This window comes from Giraffa tippelskirchi, chromosome 7, assembly GCF_054371585.1.
Source record: "Giraffa tippelskirchi isolate mGirTip1 chromosome 7, T2T-mGirTip1v1.2.pri, whole genome shotgun sequence".
NCBI classification, from domain to species: domain Eukaryota; kingdom Metazoa; phylum Chordata; class Mammalia; order Artiodactyla; family Giraffidae; genus Giraffa; species Giraffa tippelskirchi.
Genome location: NC_137281.1, coordinates 43,237,249 through 43,263,554, shown reverse-complemented (window position 1 = coordinate 43,263,554; position 26,306 = coordinate 43,237,249). Strand labels below are relative to the sequence as shown.

The 26,306-nt window shown below is 38.7% G+C and overlaps 1 long non-coding RNA gene across 1 annotated transcript in view; it reads left to right on the top strand.

The window, feature by feature from the left end:
- The window catches only part of LOC145512188 (uncharacterized), a 48,848-nt gene that overhangs the window by 4,859 nt on the left and 17,683 nt on the right, over nucleotides 1-26,306 (top strand). Inside the window, exon 2 of the long non-coding RNA XR_014058382.1 lies at nucleotides 11,539-11,707. This is a non-coding gene — a long non-coding RNA (uncharacterized LOC145512188). The remainder of the gene's footprint in view (nucleotides 1-11,538; nucleotides 11,708-26,306) is intronic.

Below are 26,306 nucleotides of genomic sequence, written 5' to 3'. Positions count from 1 at the left end.
AGGCTGATAATTTTCCAAATTTCAAGTTCTAGTTTCTCTACTTCTTCAATTTATTTCTTTCCTCTTGCTCTTTGTAACTATTGATATAATTGGTATATTTGATTTCTCTTTTTCCTGTGTGTCATTAACATCTTACAATTTCTCCCTCATATATTGTTTACTTTTAATTTTTTAATAAATTAATTTATTTTAATTGGAGGCTAATTACTATAAGAAGCCAAGGAGAAACAATGTTACACTTTCAACAGTTTGTTTAAAAAAAATCTCTTTAGCTAAATATCCAAGTTTGTCAGTTTTAAGTTATACCTTCCACAAAAGAGTAGAACAAAATGTAGCCAGGTTGTCTGTCACTTTATAACAAAGATCACTTTTCCTCAAGTTGTTAATACCAATTCTCATTTCCATTCAAGACTATTAGCAACTTTAACTTTTCTATTTCTAACAACAATCTCTTCAAGGAAATCTAGATATTTTTTCCTATCATGAACCTCAAAACTCTTCCAGGTCTCATAGGATTCTGCTAAGACGGTAAAGTAGGAAGCACCAGAAATCTGTCTTCCCACTCAGACAATAATTGAAATGGCATAATGTGTCAGATATAACTATTTTGGAACTCTGGAATCAAAATCTTGGAACTTCCAGGGAAAGATTTAGAGAATAAAAAATTGCCATTAATTTCTCTCAGTTTTAGTTCTCAGCACAGTAACTGCTACTCATTTCCCACCCCTGCCCCATGGGAGGCAGTTGTGTGTGTTTCTGGATCAGCGTGCACACAGCTTGTGGGAGCCAGGGTAGACAAAAGAGATCCTGTCTTCCACATGTTAAGGATCTACGCTCTGACTGCCGATCGCTGCTTCTTATCACAGTGCTGTAAACAAGGAGGTGGGCAGTCATTATTGCACCTCTCATTGTCACAAGTCCCACCCCCATCAGCTCAGGTGAATTCCAGGGGATGTAAAAGACTAACACACTTCTCTCCCTTTCATTTTTTCTTTTTTTCCATTTGCAAGTCAAACATTAATGATTAGGATATTTTTTAAACTGCATTTGTGGGGAAAATTAGAAAATGACCACACATGCTTAAGGAAAGTTTCAGAAAAGGTCTGAGAAGACCTTAAGTTTAAGTTTTCATCCACACTGGTCCTCCACACAGAAATAGCTACAATAACCAAATAAGCAAAAAAAATATAAACAAAAGCCCCCCAAACAAAAAACAGCAAACACTGGAAAGAGAATTTGATTTCCAGAGATATCATATTATTAGATTCAGATGTCCAGTTTTCAGTAAAAAGTCACAAGCCATACAAAGAGATGGGAAAGTATGGCCTACTCAGTGGGAAAAAATTAGGCATTTTCCCTGAAAAGGACCTGATGACAGATATACTAGACAAAGCTATTAAAACAAGATTCATAAAGGTACTCGAACTACAGGAAGATATGTACAAAGTCAAGAAAATAATGTATGAACAAAATGAAAACATCAATAAAGATTTAAAGGCCTTTAAAAAAAACAAAAAAATTCTGGAACTGAAAAATACAACTGAAATAATTTACTAGGAGAATTTGAAGATTTGAACAGGAGATGGGGAAAAAAGGAATCTGCAGGTCTGAATATAAGACAATGGAAATTATCAAGTTTAAGAAACAGAAAATAAAATCAAAGTTGTTAAGAGAAGGGAGCAGAGAGAATTTTAAGAAATAATTACTGAAAACTTCCCCAAATTTGATGAAATACATGAATATAAACATCCAAGAGGCTTGAAATACTCCAAATAAAATGAATTCAGAGGATTCACACCAAGACATATTATAATCAAATTTTCAAAATGCAAAGAAAAAAATCTTGAAAGCAGCAAGAAAGAAGAGATCCTCAATAAGATTATCAGCAGATTTCTCTTCAGAAATATTGGAGGCCAGAAGGCACTGGGTAGATATAATCAAAGTGCTAAAAGGAGAAAACTGTCAACCAAGAATGTCCAGCAAAACTGTCCTTCAAAAGAAAGAGAGAAAAGTAAGACATTCCCAGATAAACAAAGTCTGAGGGAGTTTGTGACCACTAGATCTGTCCTGCAAGATATGATCAAGGGAGTCCTGTAATGTGAAAATAAAGAATACTAGATAGTAACTTGGAAGCCAGATGGTGAGATATAAAAAAAGGTAAATAGATGGGCTTATAAAAGCTAGTGTTATTGTAACGACAATTTGTAACTGTACTTTTTTGTTTCCTACATGATTTAAGAGACTGACACATTTTAAAAAACAAATATTAGTCTTATTGTTTTCTACATAATTTAAAAGACTAATGCATTTGAAAGAACTATTAGTTTATTTTTTGAGCACACAATGTATAAAGATATTATTTGTGACATCAACAACTGAAAGGGATGGGACAAAACTGTCAAGGAGCAGAATTTTATATATTATTGAAATTAAACTGGTATAAATTCTAATTATATTGTTATAACTTTAGGATGCTAAATGTAATCTCCATGATTACCACAAAGATAATAGTTAGAGAATATATGCAAAAGAAAATGAGAATAGAATTTAAGCATATCACTACAAAAAAAAAAACAACCCAAAAGAAGAGAGTAATGTAGGAAATGAGGGGGAAAAAAAGTAAACTGTGTAAAACGATTACGAAAATAGTAGAAGTCCCTCCATCTCAGTATAGTAACCCCCACCCCAACTTATCTGTGGTTTTGCTTTCTGCAGTTACCTGCAGTCAACTGGAATCCAAAATTATTAAATGAAAAATTCCAAAAATAAATAATTCATAAGTTTTAAATTGCATGTCATTCTGAGTTGCATGATGAAATTTTGTGCCATTCTGCTCTGTTCCACCTGGGACATGATTCATCCCTTTGTCCAGTGTATCCATGCTGTATACACTACCCACCTATTAGTACTGGAAAAATAAAAGAATAAAACATAGCATATATAAGTTTCAGTGTTTCCATGGGGTTTTGGGCATCCACTAGGAGTCTTGAAACATCTCTCCAGCAGATAAGGGGGGGGGGAGTGATTACTCTCACTACTTTAATATAAGTGGATAAAATTTTTCAGTCAAAAGAGACTGGCAATATGAATAAAAACATCTGATCCAAATATATACACAAAGACCGACTTTAGACCCAAAGAAACAAATAGATTGAAAGTGAAAAGGTGTGAAGACATATTCCATGTAAATTGTAAGCAGGAGAGAACAAGAATGACTATACTAACATCAGATAATATGGGTTTTAAATCCAAAAAGCTTACAAGAGGAAAGGAAAGACATTATATGTTAATAAAAGTTTCAATAGGCAAGAATATACAAAAATTATAAACATTTGTGCACCTAATTACAGGTCAAAACATATAAGGCAAAAACTAACAATTTAAGGAAGAATAAATAGTTCCACAATATTGTGGAGACTATAATACCCTACTCACAATAATAGATAAAATAACCAGACAGAAGTAAGGAAATAAGGGATTTAAAAAACGTAGTAGACAAACTAAATATAGCAGACATATACAGAACACTCTAACACAAAAATAGCATAAGCATTCTTCTCAAGTGCACATGGGACATTTTCCAGGGTAAACCATATGTTATGTCATAAATTAAGTCTTAAGAGAGTTTAAAAGATATATATTATACAAAGTATCTTCTCTGACAACAAAGGGATGAAGCTGGAAATCAACAGCAGGAGTAAAACTGGAAAATTTACAAACTTGTGGAAATTAAAACAACAAACTTTTAAACAACCAATGGATCAAAGAATAAGTTTCAAAGGAAATTAAAAAATAGAGATAAATAAAAGTGAAAACACAATATGCTAGAATTTATGGGATGCAGCAAAAGCTGCACTAAAGGGGAAATGTGTAGTTATAAATGCTTATATTAAAAACAATAAAGAAATCAAATCAACAATCTAGCTTTATAGCTTATGGAATTAGAAAAAGAAAAACGAACTAGACTCAAAGCTAGCATAAGGAAGTAAATAATAAAAATTAGAGCAGGGAAAAATGAACTAGAAAGTTTTAAAAATAGAGAAAAGATGCAACCAAAATTTGGTTCTTCAAAAAGATAACAAAATTGACAAATATTCAGCTGTTTAAAATAAGGAAACAGAGAGGTTAAACTACTAAAATCAGTAATTTAAATGGGAACATTCCAGAAAAATAAACTACCCAATCAAAAAGTGGGCCAAAGAACTAAACAGACATTTCTCCAAAGAAGACATACAGATGGCTAACAAAGACATGAAAAGATGCTCAACATGACTCATTATTAGAGAAATGCAAATCAAAACCACAATGAGGTACCATTTCACGCCTGTCAGAATGGCTGCTATCCAAAAGTCTACAAGCAATAAATGCTGGAGAGGGTGTGGAGAAAAGGGAACCCTCTTACACTGTTGGTGGGAATGCAAACTAGTACAGTCACTATGGAGAACAATGTGGAGATTCCTCAAAAAACTGGAAATAGAACTGCCATATGACCCAGCAATCCCACTGCTGGGCATACACACCAAGGAAACCAGAACTGAAAGAGACACGTGTACCTCAATGTTCATCGCAGCACTGTTTATAACAGCCAGGACATGGAAGCAGCCTAGATGCCCATCAGCAGACGAATGGATAAGGAAGCTGTGGTACATATACACAATGGAATATTACTCAGGCATTAAAAAGAATACATTCGAATCAGTTCTAATGAAGTGGATGAAACTGGAGCCTATTATACAGAGTGAAGTAAGCCAGAAAGAAAACCACCAATACAGTATACTAACACATATATATGGTATTTAGTCAATCGGTAAAGAAAACCCTGTATGCGAGACATCAAAAGAGACACAGATAAATAGAACAGTATTATGGACTCTATGGGAGAGGGCGAGGGCAGGATGATATAGGAGAATGGCATTGAAGCATGTAAATTATCATATGTGAAATGAATCACCAGTCCAGGTTCGATGCATGATACAGGGTGCTCGGGTCTGGTGCACCGGGATGACCCGGAGGGATGGGATGGGGAGGGAGCTGGGAGGGGGGTTCTGGGAGGGGGGTTCTGGAAGGGGAAAACATGTACACCCATGGTGGATTCATGTCAATGTATGGCAAAAACAAATACAATATTGTAAAGTTAAAAAATAGATAAATGAACTAGTTTAAAAAAATAAAAAATAATAAAATAAATGGGAACATTACTATTGAGTCTACAGAAGTAAAAATATTTATTACAGTACTACGAACAATTGTACAACAAATTGGATAAATTAGAAATACAAATTCCTAGAAATACAAAATCTGCCAAGACTAAATCACGAAGAAATAGAAAACCTGGATAGACCTACAACTAGTAATGAGATTAAGTCAGTAATTAAAAATCTCCCAACAGAGAAAAGTCATGGAGTTGATGACTTCACTAGGAGTTCTATCAAATATCTAAAGAAAAACTAATACCAAGCCTTCTCAAGCTTTTCTAGAAAATTTAAGAGGAAGAAACATTTTCTCACTCAGCCTAGGAGACCAGTATTGCCATAACACTAAAGCCAAACAAAGACAATACAAGAAAAGAAAAATTCCAGACCAATATCCCTATGCATATCGATACAAAAATATTCAACACATATTAGCAAAATAAACTCAGTACCATATTGGAAGGATTGTACAACATGTCAAAGTGGAATTTATTTCTGGAATACAAAGATGATCAATGTAACAGCACATTAAAGGTACAAAGCACATGATCATCTCAACTGATACAGGAAAAGCATTGATAAAATTCGACACTTTTTACTGATTTAAAAAAAAAACACTCAACAAATTACAAATATGGAATTTCATACACAGCATCTATGCAAAACTTATAGCTAACATCATACTTAATGGAGAAAGATTGAAAACTTTCCCCTTAAGATCAGGAAGAAGACAAAGATGTTTACTCTCATCATATCTATTCAATTTGTGCTGAAAATCTAGCTAGGGCTATTAGGCAAGAAAAAGAAATAAAAAGAATTCAAACTGGGGGGGAAAAAGCCAAATTATCTTTGTTTTCAGATAATATGATTTTATATATAGAAAAATCTACCAATACCCAATAAATGCATTAGAACTAATAAAAGAATTCACTGAAATACCAGGATACAAAGTCAGGACACAAATAAATAAGTTGGATTTCTGTACACTAATAAACAACATGAGAAGAAAATTACCAAAAAGTCATCTGCAATAGTAGCAAAAGGAATAAAATAGTTAGGAATTAATTTAACCCAGGAGCTGAAAGACATTACTGAAAGAAATAATACATAAATAAATGGAAACACACCCTATGCTTATGGATCGGAAGACTTAATATTGTTAAAAGGTCACTATTGCCCAAAGTGATCTACAGATTCGATGCAATCACTGTCAAAATCCCAATGATGGTTTTGGAGAATTAGAAAAACACAACCTAAAATTTATATAGAACTCAAGGGACCTCAAATAGCCAAAATAATCTTGAAAAAAAAAAAAAACCTGGATGACTCACATTTCCTGGTTTCAAAACTTGCTACAAAGCTACTGTGATCAAAAGAGAGAGGTACTGGCATAAAAACAGACACATAGACCAATGAAATAGAAATAGGGATCCCAGAAACAAATCCTCATATACATATACACTTTTGACAAGGGTTCCAAGATTATTCAATGGGGAAAAGACAGTCTTTTCAACCAATGGTACCAGGAAAACTGTATATCCAAATGTATTAAGAATGTACCATAAACAAAAATTAAATCAAAGCAGAAGTAAGACTTAAGAAAACTGTATCAGTTCAGCTCAGCCAGTCAATTGTGTCCAACTCTTTGCGACCGCATGGACAGCAGCACGCCAGACTTCCCTGTCCATCACCAACTCCCAGAGCTTGCTCGAACTCATGTCCATTGAGTCAGTGATGCCATCTAACCATCTCATCCTCTGTTGTCCCCTTTATCCTCTTGCCCTCAATCTTTCCCAGCATCAGGGTCCTTTTCAGTGAGTCAGTTCTTCACATCAGGTGGCCAAAGTATTGGAGCTTCAGCTTCAGCATCAGTCCTTCCAATGAATATTCAGGGTTGATTTCCTTTAGGATGGACTGGTTTGATCTTCTTGCATTCCAAGGGACTCTCTAGAGTCTTCTCCAGCAACACAGTTCAAAAGCATAAATTCTTCAGCACTCAGCTTTCTATATAGTCCAATTCTCACATCCATACATGACTACTGGAAAAATCATAGCTTTGACTAGATGGACCTTTGTTGGCAAAGTAATGTCTCTGCTTTTTAATATGCTGTCTAGGTTGGTCACAGCTTTTCTTCCAAGGAGCAAGCATTTTTTAATTTCATGGCTTCAGTCACCATCTGCAGTGATTTTGGAGCCCAAGAAAATAAAGTCTGTCACTGTTTCCATTGTTTCCCCATCTATTTCCCATGAAATGATGGGACTGGATGCCATGATCTTTGTTTTTTGAATGTTGAGTTTTAAGCCAGCTCTTTCACTCTCCTCTTTCACTTTCATCAAGAGGCTCTTTACAATACAGTATACTAGTGCATATATATGGAATTTGAAAGATGGTAACGATAACCCTATATGCGAGACAGAATAAGAGACACAGATGCATAGAACAATTTTATGGACTCTGAGGGAGAAGGTGAGTGTGGGACGTTCTGGGAGAATAGCATTGAAACATGTATATTATCATATGTGAAACAGAACACCATTCCATGTTCGATGCATGGGACAAGGGCTCAGGGCCGGGGCAATGGGATGACCCAGAGGGATGGGATGGGGAGGGAGGTGGGTGGGGGGTCCAGGAAGGGGAACACATGTAAACCCATGGCTGATTCATGTCAATGTATGGCAAAAACTATTACAATATTGTAAAGTAATTAGCCCCCAACTAAAATAAATAAATTTATAAAAAAAAAAAAAAGAGGCTCTTTAGTTCCTCTTTGCTTTCTGTCATAAGAGTGGTGTCATCTGCATAACTGTGGTTATTGGTGTTTCTCCTGGGAATCTTGATTCCAGCTTGTGCTTCATCCTGCTCAGCATTTCACATGATGTACTCTGCATATAAGTTCCGTAAGCAGGGTGACAATATACAGTCTTTCTCAATTTGGAACCAGTCCGTTTTTCCATGCCCAGTTCTAACTGTTGCTTCTTGACCTGCATACAGATTTTTCAGGAGGCAGGTAAGGTGGTCTGATATTCCCATCTCTTTAAAATTTTCTGCAGTTTGTTGTGATCCACACAGTCAAAGGTTTTAGCATAGTCAGTGAAGCAGAAGTAGATGTTTTCCTGGAATTCTCTTGCTTTTTCTATGATCCAATGGATGTTGGCAATTTGACCTCTGGTTCCTTTGCCTTTTCTAAATCCAGTTTGAACATCTGGAAATTCTCAGTTATCCAAATGTAGAAGAATGATACATTATACCATTGTTGTTTTTGTTCAGTCACTCAATTGTGTCTTTTCTAATGAGTCTGCTCTTCACATCAGGTGAGCAAAGTATTGGAGCTTAAACAAAATTAATCAAAATAGAAGTAAGACCTAAGAAAACATGAAACAAAAGCTTAGAAGAAAATGTGAGATGAAATCTTCGGCAATGATTTCTTGGATATGATGCAGAAGGCACAGATAACAAAAGAAGAAATGGACATATTAGACCTCATGAAATTTTTGAAATTTTGTGCATCAAAAAACAGTATCCATGGAGGAAAAAGGTAACCCACAAAATGAGAGAAAATAATTGCAAGACATATATCTGATACAGGATTAATATCCAGAATATACAGAGAATTCCTAAAATTAACAACAACTAACCAACTCAATTCAAAAATGTGCAAAGAACTTGAATAGACATTTCTCCAAAGAAGATACACAAATGGCCAATAAGCACATGGAAAGATGCCCAACATTACTAATCATTAGGGAAATGCAAATCAAAGCTACAGCGAGACACTACCTCACACCCATTAGGATGGTATCTGTAAAAAAAAAAAAAGAAAAGAACAAATGTTGGTCCGGATGCGGAGAAATTGAAACCATTGTGCACTTCCGGTGCGACTGGTGCAGTCATTATGGAAAACAGTTTGGTGATTCCTCAAAAAATTAAAAATACAATTATCATGTGATCCAGAAATTTTAAAGAGTGTTTGCGCACACATGTTTATATCAGCATTATTCACAATAGCTAAAACGTGGCCTCAATCCATCTACCCATTGATAAATGAAGGAATAAGCAAAATGGGTTATATAAACACATTGGAATATTTTTCAGCATTATAATGGATGAAATTCTTCAACATACTCTAACATGGAAGAGCTTTGAGGACATTGTGCCAAGTGAAATAAGCCAGACCAAAAAAGACAAATTCTGTTAATTCCACATGTATAAAGTACTTAACGTAGCCAAAATCATAGAGTCAGAAGATAACATTGTGATTGTCAGGGGCTAGGGGGAATGGGCTGTATTGTTTAATGCTTAAAGTTTCCATTTTATAAGATGAAGAGTTATGGAGCTCAACAGTGATGATGGCTGTACAATACTATGAACTTATATAATACAACTGAAATCTACCTAAAAATGGTTAAGATGGTAAATTTTATGTTATGTTATTTTACCACAATAAAAAATTGGGGGGAAAACACAAGCAGAAACAACACTCTACCACGCTCTATCCAGTACTCAATTCCAAAGCCACTTCCACATTTTTATGTATTTGTTACACTATCCTGGAGCATGGGGTTAACAAGAAGAGGGTGGGAAAATAAGGAATCTTGGATGATATCCAGATATTTAGCTGGATTGGCTGGGTGAATATGTATGCCCTTTACTAATGTGAGAAGATATAGGAAAACTAAACCAGGGAGTGACTGTTAGACATCTATTTAAAGAGGCAAATAAAGTGTTAAGAAATACAAATCTGAATTTAGGAAAGAATTCTAGGTTTGAAACAGATATTTTGGAGTTATACGTAGTTGGTAATAAGGGCACTAAAGAGATGCACTTATGTAGAGAAGATAGTCAAGAACTGACCCCGATGCCTTCCAACACTAAGCACCATCCAAAGAGTCTATGGGGTGCCAGAAATCAGGGAGCCAAGCATTTTGAAGAGGATGGATGGATCAAAGGTATCTCTCCAATGGATCAATGGTATTTTAAGAAGAAGTTGGGCTGTTTGGTATGAAGAGGTGACCACTTGCTTGGGAAACATGATCTTGTTGGTAACCTTGACAAGAGTGATTTCAGTGGAGTTGTGGAGATGAAATTTTGAACTCCAATGGGTTGAAGAGAGAATCAGTTCAGTTCAGTCGCTTAGTCATGTCCGACTAATTGAGGCCCCATGGACTGCAATATGCTAGGCTTCCCTGTCCATCACCAACTTCCAGAGCCTACTCAAACTCATGTCTATCAAGTCAGTGATGCCATCCAACCATCTTCTGTTGCCCCCTTCTCCTCCTGCCCTCAGTCTTTCCCAGCATCAGGGTCTTTTCCAATGAGTCAGTTCTTCTCATCAGGTGGCCAAAGTATGGAGCTTCATCTTCAGCACCACTCCTTCCAATGAGTATTCAGGACTGATTCCTTTTAGGATTGACTGGTTTGATCTCCTTGCAGTCCAAGGGACTCTCAAAAGTCTTCTGCAACACCACATTTCAAAAGCATTAATCCTTCAGCTCAGCCTTCTTTATGGTCCAGCTCTCACATCCATACATGACTACTGGAAAAAACCATAGCTTTGACTAATAGAACCTTTGTTGGCAAAGTAATGTCTCTGCTTTCTAATATGCTCTCTGGGTTGGTCATAGCTTTTCTTCCAAGGAGCAAGGGTCTTTTCACTTCATGGCTGTAGTCACCATCTGCAGTGATTTTGAAGCCCAAGAAAATAAAGTCTGTCACTGTTTTCATTGTTTCCCCATCTATTTGCCATGAAGTGATAGGACCAGATGCCATGATCTTAGTTTTTTGAATGTTGAATTTTAAGCCAGCTTTTTCACTCTCCTCTTTCACTTTCACCAAGAGGCTCTTTAGTTACTTTTCCCTTTTTCTACCATAAGGGTGGTGTCATCTGCATATCTGGGGTTATTGATATTTCTCCCGACAATCTTGATTCCAGCTTGTGCTTCCTCCAGCCCAGCATTTCACATGAGGTAAGAGAGATTCGCATGAAGAGAGAATAGGAGGTAAGAAAGTAATAATGGTAGTTATGGATAACTGCTTTGGTAAACCTTGCTGCAACGGGGACAGAGCATCCTGAGAGTAAGTGAGAGGAAAAAATGAGTTAAGAAAAGTTTACTTAAAAAAAAAAGTTAGGACCATAAAGTAGGTTTAAAACAGTGTGATAGAAAAGGAGACACCAGAACATTATCAGGGATCCAGACAGAGGGCAGATGAAAGCCAGGAAACAGTCCTGGTATAACACCAGGGCTTTCCATGGAGGTCTTGGTCTCCCCCATGGAGAAGGAGGTGTCCTGCAGGAATCTGAGTGAGGTGGACACCTGCCTTAGCAGACTCTCTTCTGTTCTTACCCAGGAACCTGAAGAGAAGGAGATGGAGAGAAGCAGAGATCAAAGAGCCAGAAAGAGAGCAATTTGAAAGGACGAAGAAGAAAGACAAGTGCCAGCATGAGCTCTGATTCTGTCAGGGAAGAAACCAATCTGTGAGGAGAAAATCTTATCAGACACTCATTTTCTATCTTCTGGTAAGTTTATCTAGTCAATAAATTTAGTTTTCTTTGTAGACAGGTCATTAAAACTTTAATTTTTAAAACAATTTTTTTCTTTTCTATTTTTTAACTTTACAATATTGTATTTGTTTTGCCATACCTAACCCTAATTTTTTTTTTATTTTAAGCAAATTCCTAGGCTAGGAGAAATCTGTGTACTGTGCTCTGGATCTTGTCTCATCCATCTTATTTTTCACTCTTCTTTCCTCTTTCTCTCCTCACTTGCATTCTGTGTCCCTTCCTGTCTCTGGGAGTCAGTGAGCTCATACACAAAATGAAGTTGGGTTAAGCAAGGACTCCCAATAATCTTCTCCATTGTGAAGTTTTATTTATGTCTCAGATGATGTGGAAAGAAGCAGCCACCGTGAAACACGATGTGAACATTCCAACAGCACCCCGAAAGTTGCCTTCACTCTAATTTTGTCTTCCATTCAGTCCCTTTGGATTAAGCTATGAAAGATAATCATCATAATGTGAACTGGGGGCTCACAATGGTTGACTCCTGTATACTTAATGAATATCATTCTCTCTCATCTGAGATACATATTATTACAGGTTTCTTCCCATATCTAAAAGCAGAGCATTCCTATGAAATCTTTTGTAAGCCAAAATGGTATAAAATGAATAAGCAATTTTTGCTTTTCGCTTTTTATTGTAAAATCAAAAATCCTCTTCAGAATTCTTTTGCTTAGTGAAGATAGGTACTAATGTAGATCTTTTATAAAAGTGAAGTGGTATAAAGCAAACTTTCAAAAAAGTGGAGGATACATGTATTTCCATTTTCATGGTGAACAAGCAAAGATCAGAGAAGTTAATGTCTTGCCTAAGATAGCATAGGAGGCAACCTTGGTTCTGCCCAATCCTAAAATCAGAGTCTAACCACCAGATCTCCCAATTGCCACCTCTTAATACTCTATCCCACTTTACCGGGTTCCACCCAGGACACTAGAAATGTAGGGTCATTGAGCTTTGAAAAGAAGAGTGAAAACCAGCTCTAAGCAAACTAGGGCAAGGAGAAGGTACTACCATAGCTAGGAGAAATGGCGTGGAGGCAGAGAGGCTCTAGCAACAGGACAACAGTTCTCTCCAGATCCCCCCTCCCCAACATATGCTTTGTGACTGCAAGCAAGTCCCTTCACCTCTCTGAGTCCCATAGAGGTGAAATAACCCTTGACCACTTTATTTGCTGGTCGAGGTTACCAAGTTATTTTTCTTCTGACCTGAAGGAAATGGCAACGCACTCCAGTATTCTTGCCTGGAGAATCCCAGGGACAGAGGAGCCTGGTGGGCTGCCGTCTATGAGGTCGCACAGAGTCGGACACGACTGATGCGACTTAGCAGCAGCAGCAGACAGTGTTGTCACAGGTTGAGAAGAGATAATCTGGGACCAAATGTACTGCAGGTGAAACATCCTCAGCCTCACTGCACCAGGTAGAGTTTCTTTGTGGCTACTGACAACCTCTCTGTGGTCACCGTGGCCTGAAATCCACTTTTTAAATTGTTGGCCTGCATCACAAAGCCACAGAATTCAACCAAGGCCTTAAGGCAGCCATCCTTAAAAGAAAAAAAAATAATCTTGTCTTCTTCCAGAAACCCCTAACAAGGGTAAGACTACACCTGCCCTTGTCCCTTGTTTAGAGAAGAAGCCACATGCTCAATTATGTCAGCCTTCTCATCTCCCTTTGCAGGTGCTGGGTGAAGTTAGGCTAGGGTTATGGGTGCATCTTTCTTATTTTAAATGCAAAACAAAAGAGACATTGTTTGTCTTGAATGCAAAATAAAGCCCCAGTGCATTTTTCAAGCTGCTAATGTACTATTGGTTTAGCATTCGTCTCTGTGGCAAACACACAACAAGCCAAAACCTAGCAGGTTTGAGGCGATTGTTTCCCTGTGAATGTAATCAAACAACCTCTAAGGAGGCATTTTCTAATTTGCTTTTGCATCAAATCCTTAAATTTATATAAATAGTGCTGAAAATGAAACCCTTGTGTCCTTGTAATATTGCATCTGATTTCTGGAAACTGAACTTCCCCAGATTCCAAAAAATTAGCAATAACTGAACATCAAATTCTCCAAATCAGGCCTCAGCAATACGTGAACCGTGAACTTCCAGATGTTCAAGCTGGTTTTAGAAAAGGCAGAGGAACCAGAGATCAAATTGCCAATATCCGCTGGATCATCGAAAAAGCAAGAGAGTTCCAGAAAAACATCTATTTCTGCTTTATTGACTATGCCAAAGCCTTTGACTGTGTGGATCACAATCAACTGTGGAAAATTCTGAAAGAGATGGGAATACCAGACCATCTGACCTGTCTCTTGAGAAACCTGTATGCAGGTCAGGAAGCAACAGTTTGAACTGGACATGGAACAACAGACTAGTTCCAAATAGGAAAAGGAGTACGTCAAGGCTGTATATTGTCACCCTGCTTATTTAACTTTTATGCAGAGTACATCATGAGAAACGCTGGGCTGGAAGAAACACAAACTGGAATCAAGATTGCCAGGAGAAATGTCAATAACCTCAGATATGCGGATGACACCACCCTTATGGCAGAAAGTGAAGAAGAACTAAAGAGCCTCTTGATGAAGGTGAAAGAGGAGAGTGAAAAAGTTGACTTAAAGCTCAACGTTCAGGAAACTAAGATCATGGCATCTGGTCCCATCACTTCATGGGAAATAGATGGGGAAACAGTGGAAACAGTGTCAGACTTTAATTTTTTGGGCTCCAGAATCACTGCTGATGGTGATTGCAGCCATGAAATTAAAAGATGCTTACTCCTTGGAAGGAAGGTTATGGCCAACCTAGATAGCATGTTTAAAAGCAGAGACATTACTTTGCCAACGAAAGTCCGTCTAGTCAAGGCTATGGTTTTTCCAGTGGTCATGTATGGATGTGCGAGTTGGACGGTGAAGAAAGCTGAGTGCCGAAGAATTGATGCTTTTGAACTGTGGTGTTGGAGAAGACTCTTGAGAGTCCCTTGGACTGCAAGGAGATCCAATCAATCCATCCTAAAAGAGATCAATCTTGGGTGTTCATTGGAAGGTCTGATGTTGAAGCTGAAACTCCAATACTTTGGGCACCTCATGCGAAGGGTTGACTCATTGGAAAAGACCCTAATGCTGGGTAGGATTGGGGGCGGGAGGAGAAGGGGATGACAGAGGATGAGATGGTTGGATGGCATCACTGACTCGATGGACATGGGTTTGGGTAGACTCCGGGAGTTGGTGATGGACAGAGGCCTGGCGTGCTGCAATTCATGGGGTCGCAAAGAGTCGGACATGACTGAGCGACTGAACTGAACTGAACTGAACTGAACATCAAATGAGTAGTACCTAGAATGTTGCTCCTCATCATCTTTGCAGCTACGGGGATAGCAGTGATCTTTAAAGGAGACTGCCCACTGAAGCTTTGCACTTGTATAAGATCAAATCATAAATATCTGCTGGCAAGTCCGTGGCTCAAGGACCTGTACCCAGTCTTTTAAGATGTGAAGCTGATTTCCTTTCCATAATAGACTTGTCTTTCTTTCATTTGGAGAAAGAGAGATTATTGAACCATTAGAATAATTGGTCTCCAATAAGTAAAATTTTCTTCAGATGATTAGACTAATTCTATAGGAAAAGAAGGTAATTTTCTAGTAAACTCTGATGTCTTATTTTTCACTCAATGAAATGATCACTCCTTTCCCCATCCACCCTCTTTATTATATACAAAGACAGTAGAAATTTGCTTCCTATTAAGAGGCAGGTCTTCTCTGTGCTCAGGAGCTGATACTGTGGTCCCATAGGCTTCTTTTCAGTGGGTGCCCAGGGAAAACTCACTGCTAATAGTAGTGGGAGAGAAGAAAGGTGTGGACCTCCAGGGACTTCCAGTCATTCTCCTTCCAGCCCTTAAAGCCAGGCAGCAGCTGAGTGGTAACCCTTGTACTCAACTCCATAAGTGTTTACTAAGAAAGGAATTGGACTGTCGATGCTGAACTCAACTGTTCTGTGCTTAGTTGCTCAGTCATGTCTGACTCTCTGTGACCCCACTGTAGCCTGCCAGGCTCCTCTGTCCATGGGATTCTCCAGGCAAGAAAACTGGAGTGGGTTGCCATGTCCACCTCCAGGGGGGATCTTCCTGACCCAGGGATTGAACCCAGGTCTCCCACACAGAAGGCAGATTCTTTACTGTCTAAGCCACCAGGGGAGCCCTATAATGGGAGTTCAACTAAGAAGTAAAGGAGAATGAAGCGACCAAAACCCACATTGACCTGGGTTTTGATTTTGGCTCCACCTCCTAATAGTTGTGGATCTCAGATAAGTGGATTAAAGTCTGTAAACTTCCTTTTTTGCCAAATGTGAGTAACGACCTAGTGCTTCCATCAGAGGTAAGGTAATGTTACTGAGCTGAATATTTATCACACAGAACCTGGCACCCACTAAGTGTTCCATAAACAGCAGAGGGTATAGTTGGATCAGAAACAAGAGGAATGAGATGAGCTACGGAAGTTTGCTTGGAGTTTGCAGGTTTTAAGTGATTTGACCAGGCCAAAAAGACCACCTCTAATGTGTGGCTAGCTGGACCAAAGGCATGACCCATACTGAAGACACTAGAGAAAATGGCCCAACACCCACCCTGTAACCTCCTTACCACCGACCACCCAACTCATCAATCTGGTGGCTCAGGGAATGCAAGGTGGTTCTTACCATTTGTCTATTTGAAAATGAAATGAAAAAAATCCTAATTGCAACAAAGAGAATTTCCAGAGTATTCCAACTTGGGGTCAACATGATGATTTGAATTAGCATGGAGACTCCAGATAAAGGTGCTCAATGAACTCTTATTTGTAACTGACACTGCCCTCTCCATTATCTCAGATAATAATGATTAGAATACATTACAAATTAAGCATAATATCCATTCACTATAATTACCCAAGACACTAGTATATTTGCTTTCTGCATCTGCTTTTGAAAGAAATACCAAAAACAAAAAGCTCAAAACTGATATTTAGCCTTTTTAGAAGAAATAATCTTCCATAGCTTAGCCTGTGCTCCAATAATATTCAACCAAATCTCTTACACCTTTCTCAACTCAGTCCTTGATACATGGGAGATAATATTCAGGATGAGGACTTAAGGTCCTGCCTGATCCTTCAGTGTGAAAGAAGACTCCACCATGGCCACTAAACTGTCCTTGCCAAGGCAAGAAAGTGGACTCCTTTGTTTTCATAGAATTTAGGAGCTAGAAGTGACCTTAAAAGTCACCAAATCCAATCTCTTCTTTCACAGATGAAAAAATTGAAACTTGGAGAGAAGGAAAGACTTATTCAAAGTAAAAAAGCTAACAAACAGAGCTAGACTTAAATCCAGAATACCCGACCTTTGCCCACCTGTGTGGTAGAAAGACCATTAATAAAATGAAAGCCAAGTTAATAAACCAAAACTAGAGTAGATTAGATTGATAGGAAGAGATCCATAGGGCAGAATCTCCATTCCTCATATACTTGGATAATCAAAATTTAACTACTTACTACCCCACTTCCCTGGTGGCTCAGATGGTAAAGAACCTGTCTGCAATGTGGGAGACTTGGGACGATTCCCTGGAGGAGGGCATGGCAACCCACTCCAGTATTCTTGCCTAGAGAATCCCACAGACAGAGGAGCTTGGCAGGCTACAGCCCATGGGATTGCAAAGAGTCGGACATGACTTAGCAACTAAGCACAGCACCCCACTTTTTTATTTAATGAGCAGTTTCATTCTTCACCTATGTCCTCAACAAGTCATCCCAAGTCTTCCTTCCCTTCAGAACAGTATTTCTAATATTGACTTCACCTCTACACTGGTCACAATTTTAAAAACATACTTTCATTATCTCACTCAGAAGCAACTTCATTCACCCTAAACAAGTGGTCCCCAATCTTTTTGGCAGCAGGAACTGGTTTCGTGGAAGACAATTTTTCCACACACCACGGTGGAAGGAGGGGGTGAATTCGGGATGATTGAAGTGCATTACATTTATTGTGCCCTTTATCTCTGTTATTGTAACATTGTGATATATAATGAAATCATTATACAACTCCCTGTAATGCAGAATCAGTCAGAGCTCTGAGCTTGTTCTCCTGCAAATAAATGATCCCATCTGGGGGTGAAGGGAGAGAGATGGGGAGGGGCTATAAATACAGATGAAGTTCACACGCTTGCCCTCCGCTCACCTCCTGTGTTGCTTCCCAGTTCCTAACAGAGAACACTTGCCCTAAACAATTGACAGCCTTTATTATCTGGTAATGCATCCTGGGTAAATCGTAGGACTCTGTGAGATGTAAACTCTCTTTGGACTAGGAATCTATCTTCTCATATTCTCCAAAGTAGAGGTTTCAAAATAGTTTTATAGACTGGCTGCATCAGAATTACTTGCAGAGTCTTTCAAAAATGCCTGTTCCTGGGCTCCACTCATAAAAATCCTAATTCAGTAGGTCTAAGGTGAACATTTCTACAAAGCTCCCCATGTGATCCTAAGGATTAACCAAGTTTTGCAGCACTCCACACCAGGCTAATACCCCACACAGCCTAAATAAATACCTGCTAAATGACCTTTGAAGGAGAGATTCAAGTCCGTCCCATAAAACCAACAATTTCTGAGATACACAGGAGAATTTGGGGTGTATAATTGTTCAGTTATAAAGACTGCAGGGCATTCTCTTGTCATTTTCTTATTCAAAATTGTAATGGAATTAATCTCGTTTTAGGGATAATTTGTTACACACCGTGCAGGTGGATGACTAGAAGATATTTAATCATTAATAATCCAAACAGAACTTAGCTCCAGTGTGATGTAAAGGTATTAAAAATTACCTTTGGGTCATTTGACAAATAATGCCAAAGAAAAAGGGAGAACGAAGATGAAAGCCTGGGAAAGGGGGATATTCCTTTGCCAAGACCAAAATAAATTGCACCTACTTTATTATGACAACTGCTCTGCCTGAGAGAGTTGAAAGGAAGATCATAAATAAAGATGCTTATGGCCAGAGGCCCAGTGTCTGCCTGGAAGCCAATGGCCAATGCTTAGCTATGCCTTTCTTGGTCCATGCCAAAGCTTCAGACACGTTACCGATAACTGGAGCCATCAAGGTGACCCAGGCTGGGTTTGAGCTGTCCAGATGTTGGGTGTGGTCATCTATTTTAATAAGTTTTACTAGCAATGAGCAGATGGCTTGAAGGGTAGAGGACAGTTAATGGAAAGATACATGATTCTCATAGCAGGGCGAACAAGAAATGATATGAAGATCCCAGAAATGACCCCCAATTTCAAGTTCTAAGCCTTAAACCCAGTCAGATATTTGGGACAGGGTAGGGACAAGGGTTTTCTGTCTGCATCTGTGGGAGAACCAGCTTATCAACCAAAAGAGACACCAGAGAAAAGTTAGTATCATGCATATGGATAAGGGCTGTCACAACTTGACTGATGATAAAGACAACTTCTGAGATACATATTTTTTTAAACCTGCTGGCCTTTTCTTGTCTCTAAAATAATAATATCACAAGAAGAGATGAGCCAACTGGCGCACATCCATCAGCAAGTGGTCCCGATGAGAACTGCCTGTGCTCTGCCCCTGAACAATGTGACACTATGCTCCCCAAACTGCCTGTTCAGCAAACCTTCCAACATCTGCACGTCAGCACCTCAATACAGCAAAGTCATCCTCAAAGCAGAGAGAAGCTCAAGGAATTTGGAAAGAAAGGAATGTGGGAACCTAGAGACAGTGAACTCAGAGGACTGATATTATCTTGTATGTGTGCCTTTTCATGGACAGTCAGGAATAAATGAAGTAGTGGGAAGCAAAGAGTAGCACTTGCCATGTTTGTCCAGTTGGATACATGTGAGACAATTCAAATAAGGACTCCCAAATTTTTCTGAGATCCCCCAGATCTTAGAACATCAGAGTAGGCATGCTTTTAGAGATCTCATAGATCAGTCCTCTCAGTTGACTCAAGGGGAGAGTGAGGCCAAAGGAGTTGGGTGGTTAGGTGAATAACTAACTAGAGTCAAAGCTCATTTGAGAATCCCCATTTTGTGTAATTGTCTATGCTCTTTCACTCATACCATGAAAAAGAAAGGCATGATGGATAGCTGGATGGATGAGTGGATGAATGGATAGATGGATGAATGGATGGGTCCCTGGCAAGTGGAGCACTTGCAGTAATACAAATCCACTATGAAAGCTTAGATCAGCAGTTTCTTCTTTTACTTGCTTCTTCATCTCTTTAATCGCCTTAATTCTCCCATAATTAAAGCAATGAAAATTGAAAGTTGGAGGCCCCTGGAATCAGTTTTAAAGTTATTCTCTTTAATATATACCCTCAACCCTTTGCTAAGCTTATATAGTCTCATGACTTTATCATATAAATGATGACTATCCCCAGATTTGTATTTCCAACATGGACCTTATCCTGAACTTTAGTCTTCTCCATCTAACTGTCTCTGCTGCATCTCCCCTTGTATGTATAAAAGATCCATCAAACTTAACATAATCCAACTGGACTCCTGATCTCCAATCCCTCATGCCCAATCCTCCCACAATCTTCCCCATATCCATTAATGGCTACTCCCTTCTTCTGATGCCTTTAGCCAAAATCCCAGGAGTCATCTTTAACTCTGTTTTTCCTGTCACTTCCTACATCCAACCCATCAGCAAATCTTGCTGGTTCTACCTCATCAAAACAACCAGATCTTATACTTCCTACCACTTACTCTGATTTTTTTAAATTTTTAATTAATAGCTTTATTAAGATAAAATTCAAATACCACACAGTTCACCCATTTAAACATGTACAATTCAGTGATTTTAGTGTATTTACCAAGTTGGGCAACCATCACCACAATCAATTTTAGGACATTTTTATCAAGCCAAAAAGAAATGCCATATGCATTGATTCACCCCCCACCCCCCAGATTCTTTCAACCCTGGTAATAATTTATTTTTAAAGACATTTTTTTTAAGCAATGTGTTAAAGCAATTAATGCCTGAGTACAATTCAGTACCTTCCTTATTAGTACTTTTCCTCTTATGTAAACACATCTATGCCTGATTTTCATATGCAGTGAAGCTTTAGGGACTTATACAAGTGAGGTTTTTTGTTTGTTTGTTTTTCTTTTTTTTTTTAAATAAACTTATTTATTTTAGTTGAGGGCTAATTACTTTACAATACTGTAGTGGTTTTTGCCATACATTGACATGAATCAGCCATGGGTTTACATGTGTTCCCCATCCTGAACCCTCCTCCCACCTCCCTCCCCATCTCATCCCTCTAGGTCATCCCATTGCCCCAGCCCTGAGCATTTGTCTCATGCATTGAACCTGGAATGGTGTTCTGTTTCACATATGATAATATACATGTTTCAATGCTATTCTCCCAGAACGTCCCACCCTCACCTTCTCCCTCAGAGTCCATAAGACTGTTCTATGCATCTGTGTCTCTTATTCTGTCTTGCACATAGGGTTATCGTTACCATCTTTCAAGTTCCATATATATGCATTAGTATACTGTATTGGTGTTTTTCTTTCCGGCTTACTTCACTCTGTATAATGGGCTCCAGTTTCATCCATCTCAACAGAACTGATTCAAATGTATTCTTTTTAATGGCTGAGTAATACTCCATTGTGTATATATACCACAGCTTCCTTATCCATTCGTCTGCTGATGGACATCTAGGTTGCTTCCATGTCCTGACTATTGTAAACAGTGCTGCGATGAATATTGGGGTACATGCATCTCTTTCAATTCTGGTTTCCTCAGTGTGTATGCCCAGCAGTGGGATTGCTGGGTCATATGGCAGTTCTATTCCCAGTTTTTTAAGGAATCTCCACACTGTTCTCCATAGTGGCCGTACTAATTTGCATTCCCACCAACAGTGTAAGAGGGTTCCCTTTTCTCCACACCCTCTCCGGCATTTATTGCTTGTAGACTTTTGGATAGCAGCCATTCTGACTGGTGTGAAATGGTACCTCATTGTGGTTTTGATTTGCATTTCTCTTATAATGAGTGATGTTGAGCATCTTTTCATGTGTTTGTTAGCCATCTGTATGTCTTCTTTGGAGAAATGTCTGTTTAGTTCTTTGGCCCATTTTTTGATTGGGTTGTTTATTTTTCTGGAATTCAATGGTGAAAAATTGAAAGCATTTCCCCTAAAGTCAGGAACAAGGCAAGGATGCCCACTTTCACCACTACTATTCAACATAGTTTTGGCCACAGCAATCAGAGCTGAAAAAGAAATAAAAGGAATACAGATAGGAAAAGAAGAAGTAAAACTCTCACTGTTTGCAGATGACATGATCCTCTACATAGAAAACCCTAAAGATTCTACCAGAAAATTACTAGAGCTAATCAATGAATATAGTAAAGTTGCAGGATATAAAATTAACACACAGAAATCCCTTGCATTCCTATACACCAATAATGAGAAAACAGAAAGAGAAATTAAGGAATCAATACCATTCACCATTGCAACAAAAAGAATAAAATACTTAGGAATATATCTACCTAAAGAAACAAAAGACTTATATATAGAAAACTATAAAACACTGATGAAAGAAATCAAAGAGGACACAAACAGATGGAGAAATATACCGTGTTCATGGATTGGAAGAATTAATATAGTGAAAATGAGTATACTACCCAAAGCAATCTATAGATTCAATGCAATCCCTATCAAGCTACCAATGGTATTTTTCAGAGAACTAGAACAAATCATTTCACAATTTATATGGAAATATAAGAAACCTCGAATAGCCAAAGCAATCTTGAGAAAGAAGAATGGAACTGGAGGAATCAACCTGTCTGACTTCTGGCTCTACTACAAAGCCACAGTCATCAAGACAGTATGGTACTGGCACAAAGATAGAAATATAGATCAGTGGAACAAAATAGAAAGCCCAGAGTTAAATCCACGCACCTATGGACACCTTATCTTCGACAAAGGAGGCAAGAATATACAATGGAGAAAAGACAATCTCTTTAACAAGTGGTGCTGGGAAAACTGGTCAACCACTTGTAAAAGAATGAAATTAGAACATTTTCTAACACCATACACAAAAATAAACTCAAAATGGATTAAAGATCTAAACGTAAGACCAGAAACTATAAAACTCCTAGAGGAAAACATAGGCAAAACACTCTCCGACATAAATCACAGCAGGATCCTCCATGACCCACCTCCCAGAATATTGAAAATAGAAGCAAAAATAAACAAATGGGACCTAATTAAACTTAAAAGCTTTTGCACAACAAAGTAAACTATAAGCAAAGTGAAAAGACAGCCTTCAGAATGGGAGAAAATAATAGCAAACGAAGCAACAGACAAACAATTAATCTCAAAAATATACAAGCAACACTTACTCTGATTTAAATCTTGGCCCAACGTAACATGACCCCTCAGCTCTCCTTGATTCCAGTTTGCTCCCTTTCAGGATATTTTCAACAGAGCATCAGAGAGACTCTGTTAAGAAGCAAGAGAGATCATGTCACTCTTTTGTTCAAAACTCTCTGAGAGTTTCCCATCTCACTCAGCATGAAAGCAAAATTCCTCCAAATGAACCACAAAGCCCCACTCAATCCTGACACTCTTACTTTCTCCCTCCACCCCAGCCATACTAGGACACTCACAAACACTGAAGCCTGCTCAAATCTCACAGCATTTGCCCTTCTTGCTCTCTCTGCCTGGGCTCCTCTTCCCCTACATTTCTATCTGGAGCACCCTTTTATCCCCTGCATGTCTTTATTCAAAAGTCACCTTCTCTGTGAGGCATTTTCAGGCCGTAATATTTACAATTACTCCCTCCACACTCAAAACTTCCTATTCCCTTCCCTCCTTTATTTTTCTTCAACTCACTATTGCTTCACAAGCAGTCCATATTCAGCCAAGAAGTAGAAGGAAGTTGAATCATTCCCGAAAAGAGCCACTTCGTCACTCATGGTCTTCGGCTTCTTTTTCACAGAAACTATACAAAGTTACGAGGCTTGACTCTTTCTACATTTCCCTGGAAATCGGGCACTAAATCAGGGCAATGGGCTGAAATTAAAGATATTGATTCGCTTAAATGGAGCACATTTTCCAACACCTAGTTTAAAGGAGAAAAATCTCTCTTGCTGCTGTCAAGACACTATATTTTGCAACTTTGAAACAAATGCCAGGAGAATATTGTCTTTCTTTTCACTTTTTCCCCCTGTGATTTTTTTATAGTATTTTAATTCAACCTTTGTTACTTAAAATCAGAAAAAAATTCAAATAAAAGTATCAACATGGCTTGGGATAAGAACTGTGTTGGCAAAAACTGAGATTCTCCCTGGGTAGTGGGAATTTAAAGACAAGGTTCTGATGATATTGCTGTCTCCCAGATTCATCCATTCAAGGACTCTTTCGGTTATTTATTGTCAAAATGACTCAGCAATCATACAGTCATAATTGCTGTAAGAAAATGGGCTGATCAATCACTCGTGTTTCATCATTATCATCCAGGCTCCTTTTTTCTGTTTTCTGCACTCACCATTTTTCCATTCATTAAGGAACATAATGCTTCATGAATACTTGTCTCCAGAAATACTCATCATATTTTAGGTGACTGGCTATACCCTTCTTCCTCCTGATACCTGTGTGTTTGGGCTTCCCAGGTGGCTCAGTGGTAAAGAATCCACCTGTCAATGTAGGAGACAAGGGTTTTATGCCTAGGTTGGGAAGATCCCCTGAAGGAGGATGGCAAGCCACTACAGTATTCTTGCCTGGAAAATTCCATGGACAGAGGACCTGGCGGGCTACAGTCCATAGGGTAGCAAAGAGTGGGACATGACTGGGCAACTGAGCATGCATGCACCTGTATATTTAACCATTTATCTCCCCAAGCGCTAACTCCCTTGGGGAATGCTAATCATTGTAACAACCTATTGTTTGTTGAGACCTCAGGATGTTGTAGAGGGAGAACTACCTCCCTGGTCTCTTTGTTTCTAAACTTGCTTCCTTAAGTCAACTAAAAATTCAACTTTTCAAATCCCTTTTTCAAAAGTACATCAAACGTTGTCATTCTTCTTCCTAACAAGGAACCCTGGAATGGATTCCAACAGAGATTAGAACTAAATCCAAATTCTGCAGCCTGTTCCTTTAGGTCCTGCATGATCTGTTCACTGCTTCCCTCTAATCCTCCTATCTCACCTCTTTTCCCTCATTTATTTCACTCTGGCCACACTGGTTTTTTCTCTGTTCTTCTACAAGCTAAACTTGTTTCTGCTTTGAGATCTTTGCACATTTTGCTACCTTTCTCTAGCCAGCTACTCCCTGAGATGCCTGTGTGATTGATTCCTGCAAACAACACAGGTCCCAGGTCCCTTATCTTCTCTTCAGAGGCCTTTCCTGCCCACCAACGCTCCCTGCCACTCCTGGGAGTTACCCTCCATTGTATTACTTTTTGCAGAACTTACTACAAGCAAGAATTCTCCAATTTATTGATTTGCTGACTTGCTATTATCTGACTTTGCAAGGAGAATCTAAGTTCCACTAGAGCAGCGACATTATCTGCCTTGCTCTTTGCTGCATCCCTGGTACCTAAGACAGTTCTCAGCATGGAATAGAAGCTCAATAAAAATTTCTAGAATAAAAGAATGAATACATGATTTCACTCAATCCTCACAATAGCCCATTTCAGACATGCAGTGGAGGCTTACCAAAGTTAAATTATTTTCTCAAGACTGGGGTCAGAGGCAGCAATCAAACTCAAGTCTCCAAAACCACAGTTATTAATAGGTTAGGACTCCGTTGGGTGTTTGGTTTTTTTTTTTCTCCTTTTCTCTGATCCCATGTTTACCCACCTCATCCAGATCCAGGACCATGGAAGTAAGGAATCTCAGGTTTGGATGGATTGAGAGAGCACCAATGTCAGTTCCCATTTAGGAGCTGGGTCTTTTCCCCAACATTGTGCTGTCTAAACACACACAATCTCAAAGCAGACAGACCTGTGTTAGACTCAGTCCCAGGGGAGTCATCTTTGACAGTGTCCTCTCCAGACCTCTCTCCCTAACTCTTATTCTCAAAATGGGAACATTCCTCTTGAAGTGAAGTGAAAGTCGCTCAGTCATGTACGACTCTTTGTGACCCCATGGACTATACAATCCATGGAATTCTCCAGGCCAGAATACTGGAGTGGGTAGCCTTTCCCTTCTCCAGGGGATCTTCCCAATCCAAGGATTGAACCCAGGACTCCCGCATTACAGGGTTGCTTTTGAGATGAAATAAGATAGTATACAGAAAGTGTTTAGTACTAGGCCTGGAACATGATAAATATGCGACAAAAGTTTTCTATTTGTAATGATGTGGTGGTGGCTGAATATATGGTATGGAGATGTGGGGGTGGGCAGGAGAACTGATTCTGGTGTCCTGAAGATCTAGGTTCAAATCCTACAAATTGGTGGCTTTGGGTAAATTTTGTAGATTGGAAAACTCTGATTTCTTTATTGAAATAAGGGATAATAAGAACACCTGATTTACTGGATTTGCAGAATAAAGGAGCACACTTAAGTACCGAGTCCAAATACTAAGTGAGCAAA